Source organism: Chlamydotis macqueenii, chromosome Z (assembly GCF_036417535.1).
Source record: "Chlamydotis macqueenii isolate bChlMac1 chromosome Z, bChlMac1.mat, whole genome shotgun sequence".
NCBI classification, from domain to species: Eukaryota; Metazoa; Chordata; class Aves; order Otidiformes; family Otididae; genus Chlamydotis; species Chlamydotis macqueenii.
The window spans coordinates 78,654,307-78,680,363 of record NC_141593.1 but is presented as its reverse complement, the minus strand read 5'-3'; the positions used below and the strand labels follow the sequence as shown (position 1 = coordinate 78,680,363).

The window sequence follows — 26,057 nt, the reverse complement described above, 5'->3', positions numbered from 1 at the left end:
TGGGGGTGCTCGTTCTGAGGATGATGATGATGATGGTTGGAAGGAGATGGGAGGCCTGATTTTTTGTTCCGTTAATCAGGATCTTCCGCGATTACGGGAGGATCGCTTCGGGAATCCGCCGTTTCTTCTCCGAGCAGTGGGATTTGCATATTCCTTTTTTTTTATTATTATTATTATTATTGCCCTAATTTCCCTGATGTATGTAAATACAGCCGGACGCACAGCACGCCCCGAGCTGACGTCATTGGACGTGACCTCACCGCTGAACCGCGTACGTGAAGCGGGGGCGGGGGAGAACGGCGGGGCTGGGGGCTCAGCACAGAATCAGTCCGCGCTCTTCGGCGCTTCTCCGCGCCCCTGTCCGATGAAATGCGCTCTGGTAGCAGCCCCTTGCCCAAAACAAAGCCCACCTCCCCGGAGCGCCGCCGAGCACTCTCCTGCAAATATATATTTTTTTTTTTTTAATGGGATGTTATTTGCTGTTTCTCTTCATCAGGCAGCGAGCAGGAAATAGGAAACTCCGTGCCATTAAAAAAAAAAAAAAATTAAATCCTCCTCTTCTCTCCCCAAAATACTGAATGACACAGGCAGGGGTCAAGCATCCCAGCTTTTTTTTTTTTTATTTTTCCTAATAAAAAATCACTGCTCCTGGCTTTGCGGTGATTTCTCTCCCCTCCCCTCCTCTCCCCATCATCTGGAGGAGAAGCTGTACAAGACGGTACTGGGTGTCTGGCGGCGGAAAGTGACCGGTACAGAGGTGAGGGGAGCGGTTTGGCCTGCCCCCTCTCTCCCTTTGCACACCCGGCGGTGCGTGATGATGCTCGGAGAACTTTTAGCACGGGCTGAAATGTCACCGACGGCCGGGCAGCTGGGGGTGTTCTCTGTCAGGACCCGATCTTCCCTCCTTTTCTCCCGGCGGTGGTGATTTATTTATTTCTCAGCCTGCTGTATGATGCTCCAGAGCATCTCCCCCGAACCTGCAGCAAACCGGCTGCCTCCCCGTTGAAGCATCTTAGCTAAACTTCAGTGGCCACGCCAGAGAGTGGAAACGCGGATGTATTTCTGGCCGGGGTAGCTGCGCAGAATTTTATAAATAATTTCTTTTTTTTTTTTTCTTTTCTTTCCTTCTCTTTCCTTTTCTTTCTTTTTTTTTTTTTTCCCCTCCCTTCTCTCCGGGCTCGCCTTTCGGTCCTCACAGAGCTCTCTTTGTCCGTCGGGTCCCCGGGGGCCGTGCGGGCAGGGGGACGCCCGGGTGCCGGGGGCTGCGGCGGTCTGTCCGCCTGTCTCCCTCTCCCTGCCGAAATCCACGCCCGGGGACGGCTCCGACCGGGACACCCACCAGGCACCATACATACATGTATATATACACACACACACACGTACACATATATGTGCAAAGGTGCAGGATGTGTATATAAATTCATTTTTGAGCGTCGCTCCTCCTCCCGCCCGCCCCTACCTCTCGCCCCCCCACACACCCCCACCCCTCGCAGTACCCACGCTCCTTGACACCTGCCCACGCGGGGCTGGGAAGTCTTGTAAAGCCTCCCCAGAGTGGGCGGCCAGAACGACACCCACACCCTTTACTTTAAAAAAAAAAAAAAAAAATATATATATATATATACACACCGGGCAGGGGCAGAGCAGAGCCATCCTGCCGTCCCCTCGTCGTGTACCACCTCCCTTCATCCCTCCTGCATCCCTCCTGCATCCTCCATCCCTCCTCCCTCCATCCCTGCCCCATCTCTCCATCCCAGCACACCTCCCACTCCGGAGCACACCCAAACTTCTCCCAGCCCACCCTCTACTTCCCCTTCCCGCGCCCTAAAACCCCTCCCGGGGGGGGGGGGGTGTCTTGGAGGCCCGTTTTCAAGCGATTTCCATACCCGGAGCGATGGAGAGAGGGCAGGAGGAACCGGCAGCGCTTTAGGACAGCCTCCTTCCAGCGACTAGAGGTCACGCTACAAGTTTGCATGACAGCAGGGATGGGAAGAGAGCTTTTTTTTTTTTCTCAGCGCTGTGATTTTTTTTTTCTATTTTTTTTTTTTTAATCCCCCGTTGTTGCCCGGCTGGTGGGTTTGGACCAAAGTTGCAGTGCCTCCCCCCCCAAAAAAAAATCAAGACTCTGAAGAAATTGTTCTGCAGAAGTTAGCTGGAGAAAAACACCTCAGGAAACTCGACCCTTTGCTGCAATATTTTTTAAGTTTCCACAGAAACGTGCGCTTTCCTTCTTCTCTAGGAAAAGGTAGCCGTTGCTTTTCTTTAGAGTAGACATTTCTAATTTGTTCCGTCTGTCAGAATGGGACTGTGAGAGGTTTTGGTGCAAATTCATTATCTCTGGCAACGCATAACCTATAGTAGGAACTGAAAAAGACCGTGGCAATGGATGAACAATAGGGCTTCAGTTCATCAGCAACAAAAGCGTTGGGGAAATTGGTTGAATTTCAGAGCACGTCCTCCTCAGCAGAGAGGGCTGGACTAGACCTTGGCCACCCCCCCCCTCCCCAAAAAAAAAAAAAAAAAACTTGCAGAGCCTGGCATACAACACTTCACTTTCTACTCCGGGGCGCTGGAAGCAATATGGAAAAAGGAAAACAAACAAACAAACAAAAAAAGCCAAACCCAAGCCAACTTTCTGCATTTCTCTCTCTCTCTGTTTTGTTTTGTTTTTTTTTTTTTTCCTGGATGGAAGATTTCTCGCTCTTTTAGAGCCATTCGCACAAGAACGATACCGTGGAGCTAAGCGGCACTTTTAAACAGGGATGGCGAGGGGGAAATGTGAATTTCTGGAGACGTGGGAGGCTCCGAGGGGGCTCGTCCGTGGGGATCTTTGTTTGCCACTGGAGTATCGGCTCACCCCCTCGACCTGGGGTGAAACATTTCTCTGAAAAAGACCAGGAAATGTAAGTATCGCCGGGTGTTTGTGTGGTGGGGAGTGTGTGGAATAGACGAACCCTGGATTCCCTACAAAACTGGGGATGCTGAGCCCCAGGCTCCTGGCAGCCGGATCCGGTCGCCTCCGTGGGGGCTCCGGCCACTTCCACTCGCCCCCGGCCAGAGAAATTTGGTTAACAAGGCAGGGGTTAGGGCTTGACACGGCGGCTTAGGCCGGTGAGCCGATTTTGTGTTAAAAAACCTGTTGGTCGTGGAGTGGGGGGGAGCAGTTAGGTGCCAGGACTGTTAATTACACAGCAGGCCGGCAGCGAAAGGAGAGCTGAAGATTTTCGGGGAGGTTTTTCGGCAAGGCCTGGGTGCCCTCGGGAGTGTGCAGGCGCGGGAAGAAACTCATAGGGCTGCGGTATAGGAACCAACTCCTGTAGCCTCTACGTGTTCCAGGTTAAAAAAAAAATAAAGAAAATAAAAGAGATTTTTAAAAGAAGGGGGAAAAGGAAAAGGGGGGAAAAAGAAAAAATAAAAAAGAGAAAAAAATAAATTAAAAAGAAAAAAAGAAGAGGAAAAGGAAGAGAAATTAAAAAGAAAAAGAAATTAAAAGAAAAAAAAAGAAAAAGACAAAGACAATTTTAAAAATTAAAAAAAAAAAAGAAAAAAAAAGAAGTAAGGGAGGAGAAAAGAAAAAAAAATAGAGGGAAAAAGAGAAAAAGAGGTGGGGGGAAGAACCGGCCCTGCCCTGCTCAGGAGAGCACACTTGGGGGAGTCGGAGAAGGGGCGGCCGATCTGGAGCCCCCGGAGGGCCCATGGAACCCGGCCCCGCGTGTCATCGGGGCGGGGGGAGCTCGTCCAGGGATGCCCCACTACATCCTTCCCACCAAAAATCCCCGGCAGCATCCCTCCGCGGCTCCGGTCCAGCGCGGATCCCCGAAACGGGTGCCAACCGCTTCACCCTCAAACAGAACTCGGTCGCTGCCTGGGAAATTAATAACAATATTAACAACAACGCGGGGTTTTCAGCTGAGGCCGGTGTCCCCCATAGGATGCAATGACAACAAGGGGCTCGCCTTGCGTTTGCCGACCCCATCCCCGCTCCCAAGCAGAGCTCGCCTTCCCAGGATCCCGGCACCGGGACAGCGGCCGTCTGGGAGAGCCGGGAAATCCATCGGGGAAACGCCGGGCTAACGAGTTTTGCACGTTTTGAGCTGAAGGCTAGGTGGAGCCTCCATCCTTTATTAAGCAACTGGCAGCTCAGAGTATGCAAATCCTCTACCTGCCTCCCTAGCTCCCGCCGCTTCTGATCAGCAGCCCAAATAACACCCTCATTTTTAAGCATAGCTCTTTAAAAATCACCATGCAGATTTTTTTTTTGTAATAAATTATATTATTCCTATTATTTCCTGTAAATATTGATTACCGCAGTTAACCCTGCAGGGACTGGCGCGCATTACTCATCTCTGTTTTGTGTCACATCAGGTCATCTGCAGGAAATGTGGCTAGTTGCAGTTATTTCCCCGTTTAATCTGGAGCCAAGCGTTTCAATGATTTATCCAATAATCTCAAAAGTTAATGTACTCAGCGCTCTCTGAACACACCTAGGTTTTACCTGTTCGCACGTATTTCATTAACAAGAACCAAACACTGAAAGTGTTTAAATTATTATCCTTTGATTTCCCCCCCACCCCCCGGATATTTTTCAGATGTAGACAACGCAGACAGACCCCAGGGCGCGACAATCACAAGAAACGGTAATTTTAAAATTTTTTGTTTCTTTAATAAAGGCCAGACGGTATGATATGCATTACCTGCTGATACGAATACATGTTATTTAGCAGCACGCAGTGTTTCCACGTGTAATTACTGACTGTTTGACGGTTTAATTCCCCCCCCCACCCCCCCCGGGACTTTGAATTCTCGATAGTCTGGGTTTTTTATTTTTCTTTCGTGGTTCGGACTTGTGCTAGATATCATATCCCTTTGCATACCATACGTTTAACATAGCAGAAGTGTAATCTGCAGTCGCCTGTAAATTGAAATTTTGGCCACAAAAGGGGCGATGAGGTATCTTTATGGGATGGGGAGCCAGCTGAGTGACTTACCTGGCTGGGAGGACAGGGATGCTCTGCGGGAAAAGCTGGCCTGGGCTGTACCAGCGTGCCGCAGTTTACATCTATGTGAATTCTGCTGTAATTTAGTGCAAAAAGGGGATTTGTGTGATGCTACACCCTCCTTAGGTGGCATGTGGAGGGGGGGCCTGCTGTGTGTCTGCTGTCTGGAGGTGGGGATGCTGGCATCAGGACGGGGCTCTGATTGCGATAACTAGGGAACCATAGGCTTTCCTTCCTCTTTAAAGCTGGTGGAGGTTGTTTATTCTTAAGAAATCCATGCAGGATGTTTCTTCTTTACGTCACAGCCATCTGGAGACCTATAAAAAGATTAGAAAACAAGCATGGCAATCACATACTAATCTACAGGCCATTAGTGGAGAATTTATTAGGGAGGCAGGAGGAAAAAGTACACGTTTGGATTACCCGTCTCCCAATACACAGACCATTCCCACAGTGATTTTGGAATAAATAGGTTTTATACAATTATGTAAATGGGAAGAAAGCAGGCAGTGTTAACAGCTGCTTTTGGCAATCTAGACGATGGTTTTGGCAGCAATTTCAGAACTGCGTATTGCTTGAACTTTCCACGTGCCAGACAAGACTGCAGTCTCGGAAACGCATTTTAAAACCTCTGCACGTATTCTTGTGAGAATCAGGATAAGGAAATACTTTTGAGCAAGTCTTACAGGACACTGGTCGGTTTCGCAGCCCTGCTAGATGTCAGAGAGTTAGAAAACATAATTAGCGGTACGGATAATGAGCAGCTAGGTCATGGTCATCATCTTTGCTCTTCTGACTTATTTGGGCTGCAATGGTGAACCCACAAAACGCGACGGGAGCGTGGCAGTGACTTCCCAGGTCAGTGCGTAGGTGAGGTGGTCATGGCTCTGTTTTAGGGATGTATCTTGCATCTTTGAAATGTACCATTTTGCAGCAACACGCCTTGCGTTGAACTGTGAATCCAGAGACATGTTTTACAGGCATGGATTAACGTGTGTACGCATCTGTGTTAACGTTTGTTATATATACACATACCTGTACAAGCACAGATGTACGCACGCATCCCCACAAGGAGCACTTGCAGTTTCGTGCCCCTTACTGAAATAATTCGATGCACCAGCTCACAAGCCTGCCAAGTGCAACACATGCACTGCTGCCTCTAGCTCCTGCCAGAAAAAAAAAAAAAAAAAAGAAAAAGAAAAAGAAAAAAAACCAACCACATCATCTTTCTGTCTATCTGCCAATTCAGAAAAGCTCATTAGAATTTTACATAATGTCACGATGATCGCGTGTCTCTGGATGCATCAGATGTCTGGTTTGGTCGTCCCTGTTGTGCCTGCACAGCCTGGAGGTAATGAAGAAGCTCGGTGACTAATAACGCAGAATTCTAAGAATTCTAACCGGTTTTGTGCCAGGCTGTGTGTTTTCCACAAAGGGCACAGGCACAATTAGCTCCTCCGTCTCTCAGGTACTGAGCACAGGTGGTAAATCGTAGCGTCCCCCTACGCCATGGTATCTGATACCTGTTTACAAAAACAAATGCTTAGTTTCAAAGAGAGAGAGTCTGAAAGCAGGAGCAAGCAGCCTCGTTAGTAATATCGCTGCTGAATTTGAGGTTTGGCAAACAAGCAGTGTATACACGTTACTTCTGAATTTGGGGCCTTGTCTGGCAAATGGGGTTGCTTCCCCATTTTCATGCTTTTGTCATACTAACTTGTGATAAAAATGGACTGGTTGAGACAGCTGTCATTTTACAGTGTGACCACGTACACCTACACAGACATCTGGACACAAACACATACACACGCACCCAGGCTGACACATGTACACACGGTTCCGGATGCACACGCACGCTGTATCACGCAAGCGGGCCGTGTAGCCGATACACAGCAGCAGCAACTTCAGCTTAGCTCCACAGATTTAAACATTCCGTCCCCCCCAAACCCAGCAACATATGCGAACGCAGGTTAACTCACAAACGCGCGTATTTAAATGCAGCGTGGCATGCTGTGGCCACGGGTCACACCGAGCTCGGTGTGTTATGGTTTATTTTTGCCCCTTGCAAGAGCGGCAGCAGCATGAATTTTAAGTCGTCATTCCTTGAGCGCAAGGGCAGTCCACATCCTGCCTGTGCTGAATTTTCCAGCGTGCATCCTACACCGACTGCAGCATGCGGGAGCGCGTTTAGTGATTTCAGCAGCAAATATGGTAGATCTCGGTGAGAAGACCCATCGTACCGCGTATGCTCGGGAGACCTTTCATGTTTGCACTCTGGACTTTGAAAAATTCTATACAAATGATGCTGTTAAATAATTCAAGGTATAATGTTCTTTTTGGGGGGGTGGGAGGGGGGAGGGAGGCAAAGACTGAAATCCTAAAACTGTGCATAAGGCATTCTGGCAGTTTAGAAAGACTTGCCTCCATCGGTTCCTCGAACAACGTCAGCACGCATTTCTCCGCTCTAAGTATGAGGTTAATAAAAATAAACGATAAACCAGCGTTTTTATTAAGGCATTTCGCCAGATGATAGATGGCCTTAGATAAATATTGCTGCATCGTCCACCTGTGTTGCATCCTAACACAGAGGCACAGGCAGGCTGGGAGGGATGGAGGGATGCAAGGATGGAAGGATGGAGGGATGCAGGGATGAAGGGAGAGGGGAGGAGGGGTACAAATGCTGTAACATACACCGAGACTGCTGCTCGCAGCTTTGCCGAAAGAGGGAAAACGCCTTGCAGAGCCATCCCGGTGTAAATACCTGCAAATCTCTGTAGGAGTGACACAGCACCGAGATGCGGAGCCATTTAAGAAAAAAAAAAAAAAAAAAAAAGAGAAAAAGAAAAAAACAAACCACGCACACACATGGACAGCGCAGAGCAAATGGTCACTGTAATTACACATCGACTCACTGCGTAGCGCAGAGCCGGTCCGCGGCCGCGGAAGGCAAGGCCACAGCGAAGCGCCCCGCATCCCTCTGCAGGAGCGGGGGCTGCCGGGGCGCGGGGGGACTGAGGGGGAGGGAGACGAGGGCAGGGGCGCTCCCTGGGTCTGGAAGGGGCTTCTGTCCGTCCTCCGAGCGAGCCTTCATCCCGCCGCTGGGCACCGGGCGGGCGGGTCCCCCCGCCGCCGGCAGCGCAGGAGGAGGAGGAGGAGGAGGAGGAGGAGGAGGAGGAGGATGCGGGGCCAGGCCCCCGCGCGTACCGGTAGCCGCCTGTACTTGAGGTTTCTGGTGATGACATCATCACCCCCTCGGTCTCCCCGCGGTCCAGGACCTCTGACCTTGCCGGGCTGGCCCGCTTTTCGGCAGTGCCAGCCCCTCCAGTGATGGCCCTTTTCTCCTTCTTTCAGACCGGGGGCAGCAGCAAGCCGGCGAGACCGCCTCCGCCTTCTCCTCCCCAGCTCTAGGAGCCCCGAGAAAGCCAGGATCTTCCCTCCCCCCCACCCACCCACAACCCCTCAAAAAAAAAAAAAAAAAAAACCCCTAAAAAATTAAAAACCCCATACACGCACGCAATATTTGCAACCAAGCCGCCACCATTTGGTAAAAACCTCTCCGCCGTGCATAACCGAAAGGGATCAGGAGCCGCGTCCTCGAAGCATCTTGTCACTTTCTACCGAAATGGGAATTTTTTTTTTTTTTTTGCTTCCTTCCTCCTCCTCGCACCGCGCTGGAAATTGCCGATGGCTTTACATCTTTATAGAGGCTAAAGAGCCTTTCGTGAGAAACGAAGCGATTTACAATGCAAATAGAGGCCTGCGAAGGGATGGATGCTTTCTCACCCTCCACGCAGCTTGACGCGCCTTAATAGCTGGTTTTATTTTCGGGTATTAACAGACGAATTGTTGGCCGCCGCTGACGGTGATCACGGGCTGAAAGGGAAAAAAAAAAAAAAAAAGTTCGGAATAAACTTTGAAGGCAACAGATCTCTTTTGGATGTTACTAGCCGCAGATACGCAGAGACACACAAACCGGGGCACGGTTGCATAAAAGGATGAATATTTTACACTCTCGGAGGAAACAACACGCCTGTTTGCTAGAAAGAATCTGGATTTCTAGCAAGGACTGAAAAAATAATAATAATTAAAAAAAAAAAAGCTTTGAGGGAAGCGAGTTGTTATCTTTGGTTATCTAGCTGTATGAGTGTTTTGGTCTTCATAAAGCTAGATAACCGAAAGTAAAAACTCCTTCAAGATCATCGTACAGCGCGTGAAAATGCAAGGCTACCGCCAGAGAGAGTAAAAACCGAGAAAGGTCAGGAACGCCTGCGAAATCTGGCGTTTTTGCAGCCGAAGGTGGGCGTGGAGGAAACCAAATGGCATAGCCGCTCCAAAACACGAAGTTGTCAGATGGCACCGGACGGACAGACAGACAGAGGAGCTGGCAGGGACGGTAAACAATGCATCTGCAACTCTTGCTGTTGGGTAAACAAGTAAAGACAAACCCAGACCAGCCACCTGGGCTGAGAGGATATTGTTTTGAGTTTGTTTTTTTTTTTTTTTTTTCTCTCTTAGAAAGCTATTTGGAAACGCTGAGTTTCATTTTGCAAAGTGACTCCTTGCAATGAAATGGCCTTAAAAATAGGAAGTGGTGGTTGGTGATGCTGAAGATGACGGTGGTGGTGATGAAACACTGTGGACTGAACTGAGGGAAGAAAAAAAAGAAAAAACAAACCACCACAAAAAAAACCCAAAACAACAAGCCAACCCAAAATCTGTCTGTGTGCATCTGAGACAAAGCATCGGGGTTTATTTCAAATAATATGAAAGCGGGCTTTCAGGAAAAGTTTACACTGAAGTGCAGGCAAGCTTAATAATTTATATCTACTGAGAACTCGGCGGAGCTGCACAAAGATGGAAAAAAAAAAAGTGATGGCCGATTTTTATTCTTCTATTCAAAACGCGAGCACAGATGCTTCTCTGTTCCGAGAGGGTTTCCTTGAGGAAGCTACTGAAGCAGAAAGACATGATGGAGACGAGATCGCCTCCCCCCTTGTCAAAGTGTTAAAAAATGTTCTGTGTCTTACTCTGCGCCCAGCATTGGAAATGAAAGTGACATTTACTCCAAAACCCACGTGTGCGACTCCTCTCTTTTTGTTCAAGGATGATCAGATCTATCCGGGAAACAGCTCTGGCATCCCAAACCGAAATAATTAGGACGTATATAGACCTGACAAAAAAAAAAAAAAAAAAAAGAAAGGAGGAGAAGAAGGAGGGGTGTGGGGGTAAGCGGAGGGTCTGTCTTGCCTAATTGATTCCGTTAAACGGCGCGCAGGAGATGTGAACGGCTGGGCGCTCCCATTCCCACGCTCGGGGCAAGTGGCAGCGCCCGTGACAGGCAGACAGACGGACAGACGGACGGACGGACAGCCCGGCGGGGGCTGTCGTGGGGGGGGGAGGGAGGGGAGCCCAGCGATGGCACCACGCCGCCTTCCACACACCCCTCCACCTCGCCAAAGCTCCGGGCGTTTCCCACCCCCGGCTCCTCGGCGGGAGACCGGGGATGGGGACGCTCTCCCGGGCGCAAGTTCCGCGGAGGGGTGCGGAAAAAGGGTAGGGCAGGCGTGGCGGGGGTCGCAAACAGCCCCCCGCCCCACCCCCCAGTTTTAAATAAACACCAGTTCGGGTGCCGCTCGTCTTCACAGTCAGGGCGGCTCAGGCACGTCCTGGGGTGAAACCGAGCGGGATTGGGTCGCCACGAGTAACGTTTTCCTTGGGATTTGACCTAAACGCCCTCCCTGAGGCAGGCTGGCCTGCGATCCTCTGCTGCAAACCTCTCCAAAACAGCATAAAATCAGAGCAGAGATAAGGGAACGGGGCCTCGCCGTCTCCATCAGACCTTCTGCTCGGTGCTTTTTTTTTTTTTTTTTTTTTTAACTTTGTAATAGGACTGCTGATAAAAAACACAGGTTTCGGGGCTTATAGTAGGAATATTCGCCTTCGCACACGGGGAGAGAAAGGGACCAGCGGGCGTGCTGTCAATTAAAAACAAAGTTTGCCCTCAAAATTTGCTGCCGGCGCGGGACGCCGGCCACGCTGGTTTTGAGATTAAAAAAAAAAAAAAAAAAAAAAAAAACCAACAACAAAAACCCAAACAAAATCTACAACTTTTTGGCCGCGCCACGCGTGCCAAAGCTTTCCGGCCGCAGGCAGCGGTGAGTGGGCCCCGTGTTTATCGACACGCGGGGCCGCCCGGGGGTGCCCCGCACCTACAGCCGCTGCCCGCCGCAATTAGCATTTACACGGCAAAACGCGCGGGTTTTCTCCCTCAAAGAGCTTCAATTAAGGCAATAAGCTGTTTTCTGGGAAAGCCCATTGTTTACTCAGGCATTCAGTGGGGTCAATTCACTTAAGCCGTTGCTTGCGCCTTGGTCTTTGATGTAAATTTGTGAAGGAAAACATCCGAGAAAGGCACCAGGGTTATAAACCGCCCGTTGGCCCTTGTCATATTAAACCGTTTTGTAGCTTGCCAATGTTACACGACTATTGATCAATAAAATGCTTTCGGCTATTATAACGAATATACTGTTACTCCTTCACTGCTTCAGCAGCAAAGCGCCCCGTTTCTCCCCACTTTTGTCCTAACTTCTGGCTTTGGGAAAAGGGAGCGTGTGGAAATGTGGCAGCACGCCCTCCGAGTTTAGGCTTTGAGAGGCTCACGCAGCAAGTAACGCTTCCTAGGATTATCTCTCTGACAGGTGCCGTTCCCTCAAAACTTGTGGGGGGAAAAAAAAAAAAAATCAAACCATATACAGCTTTATGCGACAGGGAGGAAAAAAAAAAAAGTGTAAATAGCAGTGGAGCAGATCTTTGGAGGCTAGTTTTAGGGCTGGGAGAGACCATATCGAGTTTATTTAGCATACCAGCGCATTGTAAAACAGTTGGAGTGAAGTTGCGGGTTGCGTGAGTATGCATGTTAACTAGCTGGGAGCCGGGCTCCTTCTTTGTGAAAAGGGAGCAGCAGATTGCTGTGCAAGGCCAATGTTAAAAAGGCAGCTGAATTTAACACCATCTGGAAGAAAAGATCCCTTCACAACTTTCTCACACCGTCAGACAAAACTAGTGTCTCTTGTTCTGAGCCCTTGTCTATGCAACCATACAATACTGAGTCATTATACTTTTGCTGAGAGAAAATTTGAGAACACAATATGGGTAACCAGTGAATGACCAAGTTTCATTGTGCCCGCTTAAGTCGATTGAAATCTACGTCTAGAGCCATGAATGGCAGCATTGTTTTCCTCACCGGGGCTGTACTAAATGTCAGCACAGTGTAAAGAAAAAGTTGAAGTCTGCAAATAACTTACCAGATCTCAATTATAATATTTTCCCACACTAGAACTAATATCATTGCTAGGATCTACAATGCACGAAACACAAAAAGAAGCAGAGGGAAAAAAAAAATGAGTTCATTTACAAGTTATTCTAGCCAGACAAACATTTTAATTTTCTTATGGGAACGGGGGTTCAGCCCATAGAGCTGGCTACTTGTTTCCTGAGAAGTTCAAGTTACCAAACTGCTTCTTATGCAATTAAGAAAATACACTGTGCGAGCAAGCTTGTATTCAGCAACTATTGCAACTCTCCAGCTTGGGACTGACAAAATGTTAGTAAGTGCACTCCATAGTACGCGGGTCGCTTCTTCTGAGTCCGGGGGAAGACGTCTTCTTGCATGTTTAGCAGAAATAAGGCTGAAACTGATAAGCAAAGCAGTGGGAAATGTATTTCTGCAGGTGCTGGAGGACATCCATCAGGGCATCCCAGTGTAGACCCAGGTACTAGAAGGCATGTTTCCAGTTCTTTCAGTTTTTATTATTTTTTTTCCCTTTCCTTGATAATGGTTTCTGTTACGTGTGCTACTCATTTTAGTCCTCTGTTTAGCATTCATGCACAGAGTAAGAAACAGTTCAAAGACGAGGTGAGGGAGCAGTTGTATGTGCTTTATTAGAATGTCTGTGTTTTAAATCTAAGTGACTGCGATTCTCTCTGTGTTTCATAAAGCTCTGCACAGTTCCCGGCACAGAACTGCAAAACGAGTAACGCAGCCCTTTGGCTGCCCCACCTGCTGCCTTTCCCAGCACGACCATCAGGCAGGCAGCACTGGATGCTGGGGATGCCAGCGCGTGGCACGGGCAAACAGTTGGCGCGGTGGCTGGGCAGGCGTTGGTGTCGGAAAAATGATGTTTTCTGACTTTCTGATCCAACCACTTGTGAGTGACGGGCAGCTGGGGCTGTCTGGGCTCGGCGCAGAAGCAGGGCAGCACAGGCAGGTGCGTAAACCCTGCCTGCGGAGGTAGAAAGAGAAGCCAGGCCTTCGCCAGTCCCCTGCCCGCCATACAAACCCAGCAGAAAGGGCTGCCTGTATGAATGGGCATATTCATGAGTGCATCTCCCCGCTTCCCTGAAGTTGCCATTAATATGCATTAGCATAGGGTGGACTCATTATTTCTGTTTCAATTAAAACAGACGTTGCGAAATATCTCATTTTGCGGAGAAGCCAAAGGCGCGCTGTCCGTTAGGGCAGATCCCGCCCTTCCACCGTGAATTGAAAGTTGTGTTCTGATTGCTGTTGGCTAACTCCAGAAGGGGGTGGGGGTGGGGTGGGTGCGTAGCTGTCCCACAGACACACGACAGAAAAAAGACCATTTAGATTTCTAAAACGTACACCACTTACATAGATTGCTCACTCTGGGGTGAGTAGATTAATTACCCCTTACCTCCTCTATTATTTTAAGTTAGAAGAAAGAACACGTTAGACTTTGACAATTAAATTTCCTAACTAAATAGCAAGTGCATGAGGTAAAAATTAGGGAATTTTCTACAGGCCTTTCTGGGAGGGAATGGGAGAGGAGGAGAAAGAAGCCCTTTGGCTTGGCTGTTGTCCCTCAACAGCAATCTGTGTCACACTCCCTGAAGCTCTTGCTTGTGTGTAATTATAAATATTAAGGCACATATGTATGCATATACATTCATACTGTGTGGTGTAAAACTGGTGCAGAGATTACCTGCCAGGGTCAGAGTCTGACGTGGACAAACTTGTGCGGCAGGCTTGGCTGGGAGCAGGACTGAGCCTCACGCCAGGCTGCTGACCTGTAAATTTGAGATCCATATGTGATACAGGGAAAAGGGAATGGGGTGTTCAGTCTGTATCTTTTAAGGTAATGCTAAAAAAAAAAAAAATCTATTTTCCCCCCTAATTCCCTAGAATTAATGCTAAACTATGAATGAGCCAAACCCAGCAGTACTTGTCCTCGTTAAGTTCCACCCAGAGACTGGGTTCATGGCTGCCCACTCGTGCTTCTGTATAATTTCGACTGGAAGCAGAAGAGGTCAATAAATAACTATAATTTGGCTTTGTGAATTTGGCTCTTGTCCCTTATCCAACGGCAATAACAGGAAAAATTTACCATTACAGCCTGGTTTGCTCGGGAAGCGGTGAGGGTTCCCCCCACGTCCTGTGCACAGCGGGCAGAGGGGGAGGCCTCATCCCTGACCCCTGCCCCACGGAAGGAAACGGCCCCTGTCTCGGCCTTGGCCCCGCACCCTCCACTCGTGGGGGGCGAGGGGGGAATCCCTCTGTCAACAAGGAGGCTGCGCCGGGCGTGAGGCCTCCCCCAAGCCGCCCCCTCCACGGCTCCCTCAGCCGAATCTCCGCCGGGCCGGGCCCAGCCCCAGCCGCAGAGGCCCAGGCCGGTTCCCGACACACAGGCCAGCCCCTGGCCGGTACCCCACCAACATGGCGGCCGCCCGCCGCCGCGGGAGCCGACGGGAGCCTGCGGTTGGTCTGTCGCCCGCCAGGCCCCGCCTTCCCTCGGCGCTGATTGGTGTTTCCCGGGAGACCGGAGGCGGCAGCTCCGCCCCCGCGGCCTGGACCCGGCGGGACGGGGGCCGGGCCCTCTCCCCGTCGGTGCAGGGCCTGTGTCCCCCCCCGCCCCCCCCCGGCCCCCGGCTATCCCGTCCCCTCCGGCCCCGGGGCTGCCTGGCTACCGGCAACTGTTAATTGTCGTTACCGGTGGTCGCTAATTAGCTCCGCCCGCCGAACGAGGAGCCGCCTCTCGCAGCACCCACCTCCCCTCCCCTGCCTGCCCAGGTACCCCGTTGCCGAATTATTGGGTTATTATTGAGTTATAATTGAGTTATTATTGAGTTATTATGTTATTACCCGTGATGACCCGGTGTGGTCATGTGCTGGGGGAGGCTCAAAAAAAAAAAAAAGAGGAAAAAAAATAAAGCTGGATCTTAAGTGGTTACTGAAGCCAGTTAATAACATCATGTGTGGACATTTAAACTTGTTGTGAGTTGCAGGGAGGATTAGGGAGAAATCGCGCTGCGAGGGGCTGGTGATGGCATCTCAGCTGCGCAGCGCTGTCTGGTTGAGGTCAGCCCACCTGCCACGGCCGTCGCCCCATGCCCCTCACCATGGCATTGGAAATGCACTTAGGAGGGCCCGGCTGTTGCCAGGGCTTGTGTCCTTTGTTTTTTTCCATTTTCTTTTTTTTTTTTGTCCTCTGTGCTGGACCGTTGTCTGTGTTAACTGATTTCCTGGCAAGATGGGGCAGCACCCCATCGAAAGTGGTCATCCCCATGTCGGCACCATAAGGGTAGGCCTGTTTTTGGACCCCGTTATGAGTTTGAGTGCCTTGCTTATGGATGCTCCCAGCACCTTTTAACTAAAGGAGCAGCATTTCAGAAAGGACCCTGCGGTACCCTAGACATTTGGTACCCATGGATGATACCCATCACAACAGGGATCTGGGTCATTTTTATACCTGTAACCACTTGCCTTTGAAATTTGCGTGCCTGGGCTACACCATAAGGACGTATTGCTGAAGTGTTTTATACTAGGGTGGTAAATACATATTTAGTATAGGAACAATCACAAGATGCATAGAGTTCAGGGTGAAACCGACCTTGCTCCTCCAGATATGGATGCTTTGTTGCCATCTCTTTCAGTTCCTTCAGCTCTTACAGAAATCTGAGGAACGTAAGGTTGGAAAGAAAAGGTGAACGGGTGTTTACGCCTCCGAAGCACTGATGGTTTAAATATCTACGCTGAAGCGCAGGGTGTGATAAGAACATAGGTCTTCTTCATTTCCTTAATGATTTGTAGACTATTACGGCTTTGATGGCACTGAAAGCCATGTGGCATGCAAGTGAGGATCCAGCAGTGAGCAGGATCAGCAGACCCATGTGATAAAGAAAGTCAGGAAACTGCCAACACATGGGAGATTGTAATAAGAAACCACCTTCTGCTTGGCCTTTTGACCTCTACCTTGTACATCGGCATGGAAAAAGTAGAATCTAGGTCAAAATGAACTTCATAAACAAATGACTGTGGGAAATGGCTGGTAATTTGTCTTTTTTAGAGTTCAAGAGGAGTTTGTTGGGGAAAATCAAAGTCCTGTGCTTTGGGTCACAGCTTGGTCAGTCTATCTTCAGGCTCAAATAGAACCAGCATTTTGGTGGGATCATTTTAACTTCAGAATAATCTCTGTGCCAAAGAAAATGGGCATATAATTGTTTTTTTAAATCTGATTTTTTTTTTTCCAAGGAGATGTCTTTTCAAGTAAGTTGCGTTTATTCTGTTAATAATGTCAGTTCCCTGAAAGGGACATTAACATAAAAAATGCTCCGCTCTTATTGTCAAGTAGAATATTATCTTTAGGAAACAAGAGTTTGGGGTGTTATAAAATAATATCATTATCATGAGAATAACGGTAATAGTTTAACGTAGTTGGAATCTAACACACAATAACCTTGTATGAGGAAGCTTGCGTCAGTAACTGAAAACCTGCACAGTGAAGGCAGGATCACACATATGCAATTTATTCTCACCTCTCTAACTCAGCAGCAGTTGTGGTACCTCAGAAAAATGTAAAATTAGCACTCTTTTGTATAAAGTATGGATTATTGTCTTCAGCTGGCACAAAAAAAAAAAAAAATTGCTGTTGTAGCATCTCAGAATTTGCTGTAGGTGCACAGGAAAGTATAACCTGGTGGTGATATGGGCTGAAACGGAGCCAGAGTTAATTCAGCACTTATTTTTCTATATTAAAAAGTTACTTCAAAACAGACCGTTAAAAACTCCTTCTCTGTGGTGGTAATTGGTGTAAGCATATGTTATATGGGTTACTGTTCAGCTGAGTACTGAGGATTTAATGAGGTATCAATATTTTACCAGTGGGCATAAATATATTGTTGGGAAAAAACATGAATTAATTTTATGCCTTCCTCTAAATTCCCATAGTTCTCCCATGGCATAAATTGGGGTTTGTATGGCCTCTTTTTGTTTTAGAAGCATATAAATGGACAGAACTGGCATGTGAACACTTGTGGGTGCCTATGTGTCTCTGCATGTAAGTTTGAGTCTGGAAAACGTATGATCTGAATCTGCACGTGCGTTGTCATGAATTGAGTTCGCTACCCTCTATTGTACCTGTAAACTCTACCTCATTTGCCTCAAAAAGACTTCCTGGGCTGAGGGAAGATCCGTGGTGTGGTACGGTTACCAGGAGTGACTTACTTCTGTCACCAGTCTGTCTACGATACCAAAACAGAAACAATTTTTTTTTTTCCCTGTGCTGCCCTTTACCACTGATGACCTACAGGATCACCTAAAATAACTGCACAAAATCAAGTAACCATTTAACGACATTGTAATAAAATCAATGTTTCCTCTGGTAGCTGAAGAGGAGAGACTCCAAGACTTTACTGCAAATTATATTTAAGTTTTTTTCCGTTCTAGTCGGAACAATACTTTATTTCCTACAGAATGGTCTAATTCTTATCCTGTGTTTAAAATTTATCTCTTCCTTAAAGTAAATCTGAAAAGAGAAAACAATATTTAGCTTTCATCATTTAAAAATGTTAGATATTATAACATCTTGCACATCACTACATTATTAAGTTAATCTAATGCCCAGAGTCATTACGCGCATTCCTGGGTGTCCTTCTGATATCTCTCCAGTCCACTGGATTTTGAAGTGTGATTATGTAAATTTTTCACTGATAAATAAATTACTATAATTGTAGTTGAAATACCACTCAAATTCTTAAGACCATGGCATCTAAATAATATATTATGCATTACTTAATTATTCATCAAGACTAATTCAAAATAACTGTAGGGCAAAGCATACATTTATTTTTAAGTAGCACTTTTTTTTCACCAGGTACAAAAATGCTCCAGATGTCGAAAAGGAGAGACAGAACAAAGTTTCCATCATTCAGTGTAAGATTTTTTGTTTGGATTAATAAAATTGGCAACAGTGATGCCATTCTTACTGTGATTGTGCTATTTATTCAAATATATGTGGGCCAATATATGTAATTTCTATGAGAAGAAAGACAAGAAGGGAACGGTTAATGCGGGTGGAAGGTGAGTGTATGTAACAATAAGAGCATTTTTAACTTGTGCTGAGAAATGGCAAGAGTCTGGTGGCTATAGATTTAGCAGGGAGTCTTAGAGATATATCAAGCACTGCAAAATTAAAATGATGGGCTACGTGGATTTTAAAGGTGGCGCTCAGTGCTAAACGTGGAAAGTCTCAATGAACTGCCTGGTGGCTGTTAGCAGCACTAGGCTGCTTTCAAGGGGACCATTTAGCTGCACTTGCCAAGGAACTTTATTTTCAGTCTCGTGCGAATTCTAATTCTAGACCGGGTTCTAATCATCACGGAGGAATCATCAGCGGCATCATAAGTTCGCAGTGTACACACAGTAGTTTTTTCTTTTCCCTTTTCAGAACGGACCTTTATCTGGCTGCTAATGAAATACAGGAGATTGATTGCAGAAAACCTGTAAGGGCATATTTACTGTACCATATATAGTAAGCCTCATTTGGTGCATTAGCATTTAGCCATTTTATGCAAATTTGGTGAGAAAATGACTCATGTATATGATTTAATATGCATCAGCGATAACTCGTAACATCCTTATAAGAAGAAAGAAATTAAAAATTCATTAGAAAACTAGACTAGTGTCGCTACATGGTTAAAACGTTATTAAAGCGTATTTCAGTGTTTTGCTTACACCAGTGTTCTCATCATGGTGCCACCATTTCATGACAAAGAGCGTAGAGGAGAAAACATTCAACTTAAAATGTCTGCTGGCACACATCGCTGGATTTGTATGTCACTAAACAATGAACGAGCATAGCCTTGAATACCAACTATTTAATTAGCACTTTTGCCAGCCATGCATAGAAAATAGCTCATTTACATGCGTCATGCTTAGCGATTATTCCCATAAAAAGCTACCGATTTCTTGTTTAATGTATGTAGCATTCTAGTATGCCCATGCAGGAAAATCGAAACATAAGTCATTATTTTTAAAACCTTGAAATTCAGAAATTTAATTAAAACATGTAAAGTCTTTATATTTCTCTTGGAGGTATATTTTAATTATTTAATTTAGCCGTAAGTGTGCCGTAAAAGGCTGGATACAACTAATAATTAAGAACTTCAAAGGGCAACAGAATCCCTCTAACAGTCTCCAGTTTAATTAAAGGCTATTATCACAAACCTCTTGAACATACAGTTACATTTAATGACAAGTGGTGACTTGCAAATGCTGCATTTGAAAGATACCACTCCCATTCTAAACACTGGTGACAGATGATGCTGAAACATGTAAATTCTCCCAGTGAAATACTTCATTTTGAAGTATTTGGGATACATTCGTGAAATTAAATATTTCTGTCACTTTGAAAGTACACAATTTTGAAGCATTTGGCTGAGAAATATTAATTAGTCTTGTTTGTACCTCTCAACATCTGCGAAACAAGAAGAATATCACTGAGGGAAAAAAGATGTGCCAGTTAATGTAAATGAAAGTCAGCCATTTGAGCACGTTTTGCTGATAATGTACAGTAGGCAGACACGTCCCTTACTGTACACACAATGAACGTAAGATACTATGTTTAACACCTAAATTGCTTAATTTCTTAATTTAGTTTAAAACCCTCACTTTAGAACAAATAAAAAATCTCCGTGTATTTAGTGACTGTTTCCACAAGCAGCACGTATTCAAGTATCTGTAGGAATGTAGGCCAAAATACCTGCCAAATCAAAATGTTTTTCACAAACTATTAGTCATGTATTGAGCCCAGTCCTGTAAGCTCCCTGTTTTTGTGTAGTCGTTAATTACCTATGGTGTCTTTTAAACGAGCCAGCGCCTATAAATAAGAGCTCCTAAAACAAACCGAGGCTTTAAGTTGGGCGTATCGTACACAAAATTAACATTTCTCATTGCTGGATACAAGCTCCTGTATTTTGAGTTTTAAACTGAATTTTGACCGGTTCTTTCCACGTTTTCATCCCCCATAGTTTTGCTCCCCCAGGTGCAGTCCAATCCTGCTGGTAACTAGCCATCAGTTGCACAGAATGTTAAAGACCACAGGATATTTGAATTCTCAGGTGCAATACGATGAGTTCACCTAAAAATGAAGGAAGGAATATGCAATTTTAATGTTCTAATAATTAAAAAAAACAGCAATTGTTTTCCTCTCAAAAGCTTAAATAATTGCACACACTTTAGTGATTTTAAGGAACTTTATTATCTATTCTATGAATATTGAATTTATAATCTGAATGTACATATTTACTAATAATTTGGGGAATGCAAATGAAACAACTGAAGTTACTGTATCTGGAGATGCTATTAATTCTTGTGGGAAAAGTGAAAGAATAAGGCAGGTTAGCAATACTGCCTGGAAATAAAAATATAAGACTTAACATGGAAAAAAAAAGGTAATGAACACTTGTGAGAAAATCAAATAAATATTCAGTGGAAATAGATACTAAGTAATAGGAAGACATCTAGGAGTGAAAGTGGACAACAAATTAATGACAAGGTTAAAATATGATTAAAAAAAGAATTAGCAGCAATGCCTTTTATGCCATATATTTAAAAGCATAATGTTGGGAAGCCATCATTTCCACAGGACAATATTAGCCTACTTAGAATACAGCACGTTGCTAAAAAACCAAACCTGTAATGACTCAAACTGATGAGAGTCAAAGACAAAAGGGGAAAACTGTTAAACATGACAGAGTGGAGGGATTGATTCAGGAGGAAAGTTTGGGAGAAATGACTGAGCTAACTGATAGCCAGAAGCAAATATGCATGGGTGTTTGGGTGGGGAGTAAGCCCAGCTACCGAAGGCTTGCATGGTGCCAACGAGTCATTCTTTGTACATGTCCACAATTTTCTGTAGTGTTGATCAAAACCTGGCCAATATAACCCAAAACAGAATGTAGTGTTAGAGCAGTGCCGATGTGACGGTCTGTGTTCCTAGAAAAGGTGAAAGAGAGAAAACTGAGCACAAGAGCTCGCTGTCTGGATATCTGGAAAAATTCCTGGTAAGGAGGTGGACGGTGGGATGGATTCAAAGGAAATAATGGTGACTCTGTTGCTGGAGTCATTTAAACTCAGAGTGGAGAATACTCCAGAGAACCCATTGCAGGTTACAATCCTGCGTACTTAAGAGGATTGACTAGATCAGCTCTCAGATCTTTTTTTCATCTTCAATTTTTTATGGTTATATAGTCATTTGATTCCAGGTGATTCTTTTGCCTAGAGTTAAATCTTCAAATAAAATATTTTCTGAAGGTAAATCTGGATAGTTCATTTGCACACTGGTTTTGAGAAGCACACGTGATAGAGACCTATCGTGACAGTGTTTGCTGCTCGGCTACCGTCGTGGGAGTAATAGGAATACAAACACTGGCTTGAAATATAAATTTAAAAATCAGAAATGAAAATGGTTGGTTTAAGATGCACAGCCTTATGCTGAAGATCCCAAAGGTATAATTATATTAGATAGAGGCACATTCCTTCCATTTATTTGACATAGATAGATATGTACTGCCTTTGCCTTTTTCACCGTTTCCCGTAAGACAGTATCTGAATTACTCCTTTCTGTGAACAGGTGAAGAACAAATATTTCATATTACACATCGCTATACTGTGGGCTGTAGCAACACATCATATGTTTATAAATACAGTGGTTAAAACCATGTAATTTTTAATGTCCATGTGCTAGAGAATTTGCATTGTCCTTTAAAGACTCTTGCATCTTTCCGTTGAAGTCAATGAGCGATGCTTGAGCTTGTGCGAGATCAAGATCTCTTTATAAATGTCCGTAGGAAGTCAAAGTGATTGAGGCTCAAATAATTTATAAATTATTGTCTCTAAACAGACGCTGGCAGAATACCAGGCCAAGTTAGTTATAGAGGCATCCGTCCTGATTTAATCCTTAAGTTTTTTTTGAATGTGGCGTGGGCGTTCAGCCACCTTGTTCAATAAGAATATCGTCCAGGCTGCCAAATTCAAGCCATTTTACAGCGTGGCCTGAGAGCTGATTTGATGTTTCTGAGTTGTTTTGGGTGCCTTATTGGCATGCATCATTGCTGTGCACAGTTTGTAGTTACATATGTATGTATACAGAAATATGTATGTATATGTGAACGACATATATTGTATATTATACAGATAAATATATATAGAGAGAGTTTATCCCAGTGTAGAATTTCTTTATGTCTTTGTTTGCTAAAATTAGAGAGAAAAAATGTGAACTTTCAAAACAATTATTAAAATAATAAAAATTAAAAATATGAAAGAAAAGGAAAAAAATATAAACTATCCACCCTAACTCCAATTTACCTTTTTTTTTTCCTTACAATTTTCAATAATGACTAGACTTGACAGAGTCAGTGGATCGTCTCTTCCTGAGAAGACCAATGTTCAAGAATATGCTTTAGCCTTAAATCCATGTTGAGACTAAGTACGTAGAAGAAATAGTTTAGTGCATTACTATATTATTAGTTTATGAAATAAGGACAACTAGAGGAAAAAAAAAGGAAAAATAAGACATGAGACAACAAAACCATGAAAAACATTTGGAGAACAGTTGGGAAGAATTTTTCAAGTCATTGGAAGCTATTGAAGGAACTTTGTTTATTTTTAAAAGCTCAGTTTTCTAGCTCATCTAAGGAGAGGTTAAGGAGAGTGATGGGTGAAGCTGTGCCACTGCTTGGAGAAATAACTGGTAGCTCAGTGGGGCAGAGAGGGAGGGAGGATGAAGGAGTGTGGCTCTTCAATTTAAGGGTGTGGGCATGCACCTGGGAGACCTGGGTCTAACCTCGAGTCTAGGGGCTGTGTCTGTGTTTTCTCACATGGTCTTGTGTGCTCCAATATTGCCGTGCCAAGTTGCATGACCCCAGCTGGATGTTGGCATGGATTAGATGCCACAAAGGGTTGATGCTGCTGTAGATATAGCCTTCATTGAGGATGTGTGACTGAGAGCTCCTCCCCACTCCACTTCTCCTTGTTTCTGTGTTCTTAGACCTTTTCCCATGCTTGCTGTTGGAAGTAAACATGGAGAGCAAACACACAGCTGCTGCACTTAGGATGAGAGCTTTGCTGTCCTTGAGGGTAACTCAGTGTAAGAGAAGAGCAGGCTGCAGTGGGGGCATCAGTGCTAGAACTCAGCCTTTACAAACCAGGTCAAACCTTTTGACTTTGGCTGTTTCCAGCGATGGTTAATAGAATTAATTCGGATTTGCCACAATTTACAAAGAGATCAGAATTGAGCACTTTTTTTTTTCTCCCCAGTTTTATCAGCCCTGTTTTGTCTATTTTTTTCCTTTCATTGCAACAAGAACAGAAGAAGGATTCCTCCTTCATGTGTTTTTGCATTATTTAAGTAAGTGATAAGCTGAGGCTGACAGCTTGAAAAGTTTGTATTGCAGAGCCAACCTAAGAACAAGTATGGCAAGTGATGGTAGAAGGATGATTATCGAAAGATAACTGCATAGCCGATACGTACGTCCTGCTTCTCTGGTTGGTTACCTCTCTGCCAAACATCAGGAATGGATTTGTAGGGTATGTGCCTTAAAGAGAAACAGCTGTGCAGTGATTAAGAAAATGGGAAACTCTTCAGCCAGTCAGAATGTAAAGCATTGCAAAGCTAAGAGTAAACTTTGTGCGCTAATTGAGCATATCTATACAGCAATTACAGTAAGAAATCAAATTTATTACAATTTGGCTATGAAAACTCATTCTGCTATGTATTTATGATATTTATTTTTCATAGATCTAGCCAAAATTCCAGATGAAACTGTATTTAATATATTGTGAGTGTGGCTAGAAATTGATTGTTGCAACAAAGCTTGTAGAGTTCTGAAACTGCTGCTCTAAAATGCTAAGGTCTGAAACTTAATTCTTAAATAAAGAGGTATCTTTTCCCTTTTCTTGAATAAATTTAACCAAATGATATGATTTGTGTTTTTGCCACATTGTCTCCCTTCAAGCTAGGTATAACGTGTGCATAAATTAATAATGAACCTTTCTGTACAATAAGTTTGGGGTGGATTGTAGAAGGATTAGCTATAGTTTAATCAATATTTCACCAAATAAATAATTAAGGTTTTTTTTTTTCACAAAGGCAGAAAACCTATTGAAGGAAATAACATCAATTCTACCTTAACTGGCTGTGATGTGGGAAGAGATTCTGATCTCTTTTTGAATGATTATGATTTAAAACACTCCATACAAAGTAAATTTCAAGTAGTAACTAAATAAAATATATAATTACAGACTATTCTAAAATAGAAAAAAACCAGGAAATATTCCAATCTCTTGATCTTGACTTATAAATCAGGATGAAAATAAAACCATTTTCCTATCTTTATTTCCAAAGACATTCCAGGTAATACAGCATCTGTATCATAGCATGTAGTGTGTGGATGTGTGTATGTGAGTATGTGTATGTGTATATGTTTCTGTATACGATTTACAGTCATAGGTATATGGAGAGAGGGCACTTCACATGTCAAATCCTTCCTAAATGTTTATTCATTCATCTTAAAATAAGGTACATTTTATTGTGAGGCTGACTGCTTGGATTTTTAAATTTTTTTTTTTTAAGCAGGGAAATCTCTCAACTGTGTAAACATTGTCTTTCACAAGAACTTGAGAGCGCACCTTACTTCGCAGAACTATATATGTATTTTAAAATAATTATTTTCTATATTTTAAGAAGGCCTGAGAGAATTGTTGTTCTTTAATTTTATTTTTTTTTTAATTACAAATTCTGTTCTCCATGAAGAATCTAAATACTCATACTTCCACTGGGAAATTTGTCGGTTGCTATCAGCTTGAGTCAGTAACGGGCACAGCTGAGCTGGTACTGCAGGTATCTAACTCTGAGTTTATTTATACAGGGATATTTAAAGAAGAGCTAACGTTCGGTGTTGTTTTTGAATGCAGGTGTTCAATATGCTTTAACCAGTGAACATCCGGTGTGATTATTTTGTGAAAATCAGTCTTCTGTTTAGATGTGACCTTGAAGTATAGATGAACCAAGAGCATACTCAGCACTGCTTAAGAGCCAGTTGGACTTTGCTCTGAAGTGATGTGTTTTATTCTTCCTCATACTGGCAACTGATTTTTTCTTTTTTTTTCATCTTAGCTGCACATTTAGGTGACAACTGGCTTATCTTCAGTGAAAGGGAGTCCTACAACAGCTTGACAGCTAGTAGCATGGTGACATTAGAAGAGTGAAGGAGTTGAAAGCAGGGCAACTGGGAAAGGAAAATAGATTTTAATCAATTGCTCACAAACTTTTTACTTATTTTGAGAAGTCAGCTGATTTCAGTAACTAAGGCACATTTTAAGAAGAGACGTCTTTGACTTTTGAATTAAAAGTTCACATTTGCAGCATTTCAGGAGATTCTGTAACAGAACTATAGAGAGCTAAATATTCATCCTCATGGATGCCATATTTTGGCGTAGGAGAAACAGTTGTCCAACTTCCTGTAAAATGAGGAAGCCGCAGGGTCAGTGTTGTTCAGTCCAAGGGCTGCTGTTAGATTAAGTATGCACAGAAAGAAAAACTCCTGATTTGCCTTGGTGATTGCTAATTAAATAGATCATCTTCAGTAAGTTTCAAATATACTAAAGCTGACAGAAGCCAAACTTGTGTGTCAGTGGCTCAGTTGATCAAAAATATTCTTAAAGCTCCTCAAAGCATCTTATCCTGAAATTCATTCCAGAGCAGCATC

The 26,057-nt window shown here is 44.5% G+C and overlaps 2 long non-coding RNA genes across 5 annotated transcripts in view; one reads left to right on the top strand and one right to left on the bottom strand.

Moving 5' to 3' along the window:
- The window catches only part of LOC147596445 (uncharacterized), a 130,142-nt gene that overhangs the window by 8,390 nt on the left and 95,695 nt on the right, over positions 1 to 26,057 (top strand). Inside the window, exons 1-3 of one of the 4 annotated variants that reach the window (XR_015261462.1) lie at positions 1,749 to 2,245; positions 2,693 to 2,903; positions 4,590 to 4,637. This is a non-coding gene — a long non-coding RNA (uncharacterized LOC147596445). Of the gene's footprint in view, positions 1 to 1,748; positions 2,246 to 2,279; positions 2,904 to 4,589; positions 4,638 to 26,057 lie in introns of those variants that run through there. The other 3 variants (XR_015261461.1, XR_015261460.1, XR_015261459.1) reach the window with 3 other exon arrangements.
- Positions 4,785 to 8,325, bottom strand: LOC147596446 (uncharacterized). The gene is made up of 2 exons (XR_015261463.1): positions 7,907 to 8,325; positions 4,785 to 5,314 (listed from the first exon to the last, which is right to left on the bottom strand). It is a non-coding gene; the product is annotated as an uncharacterized LOC147596446 (long non-coding RNA).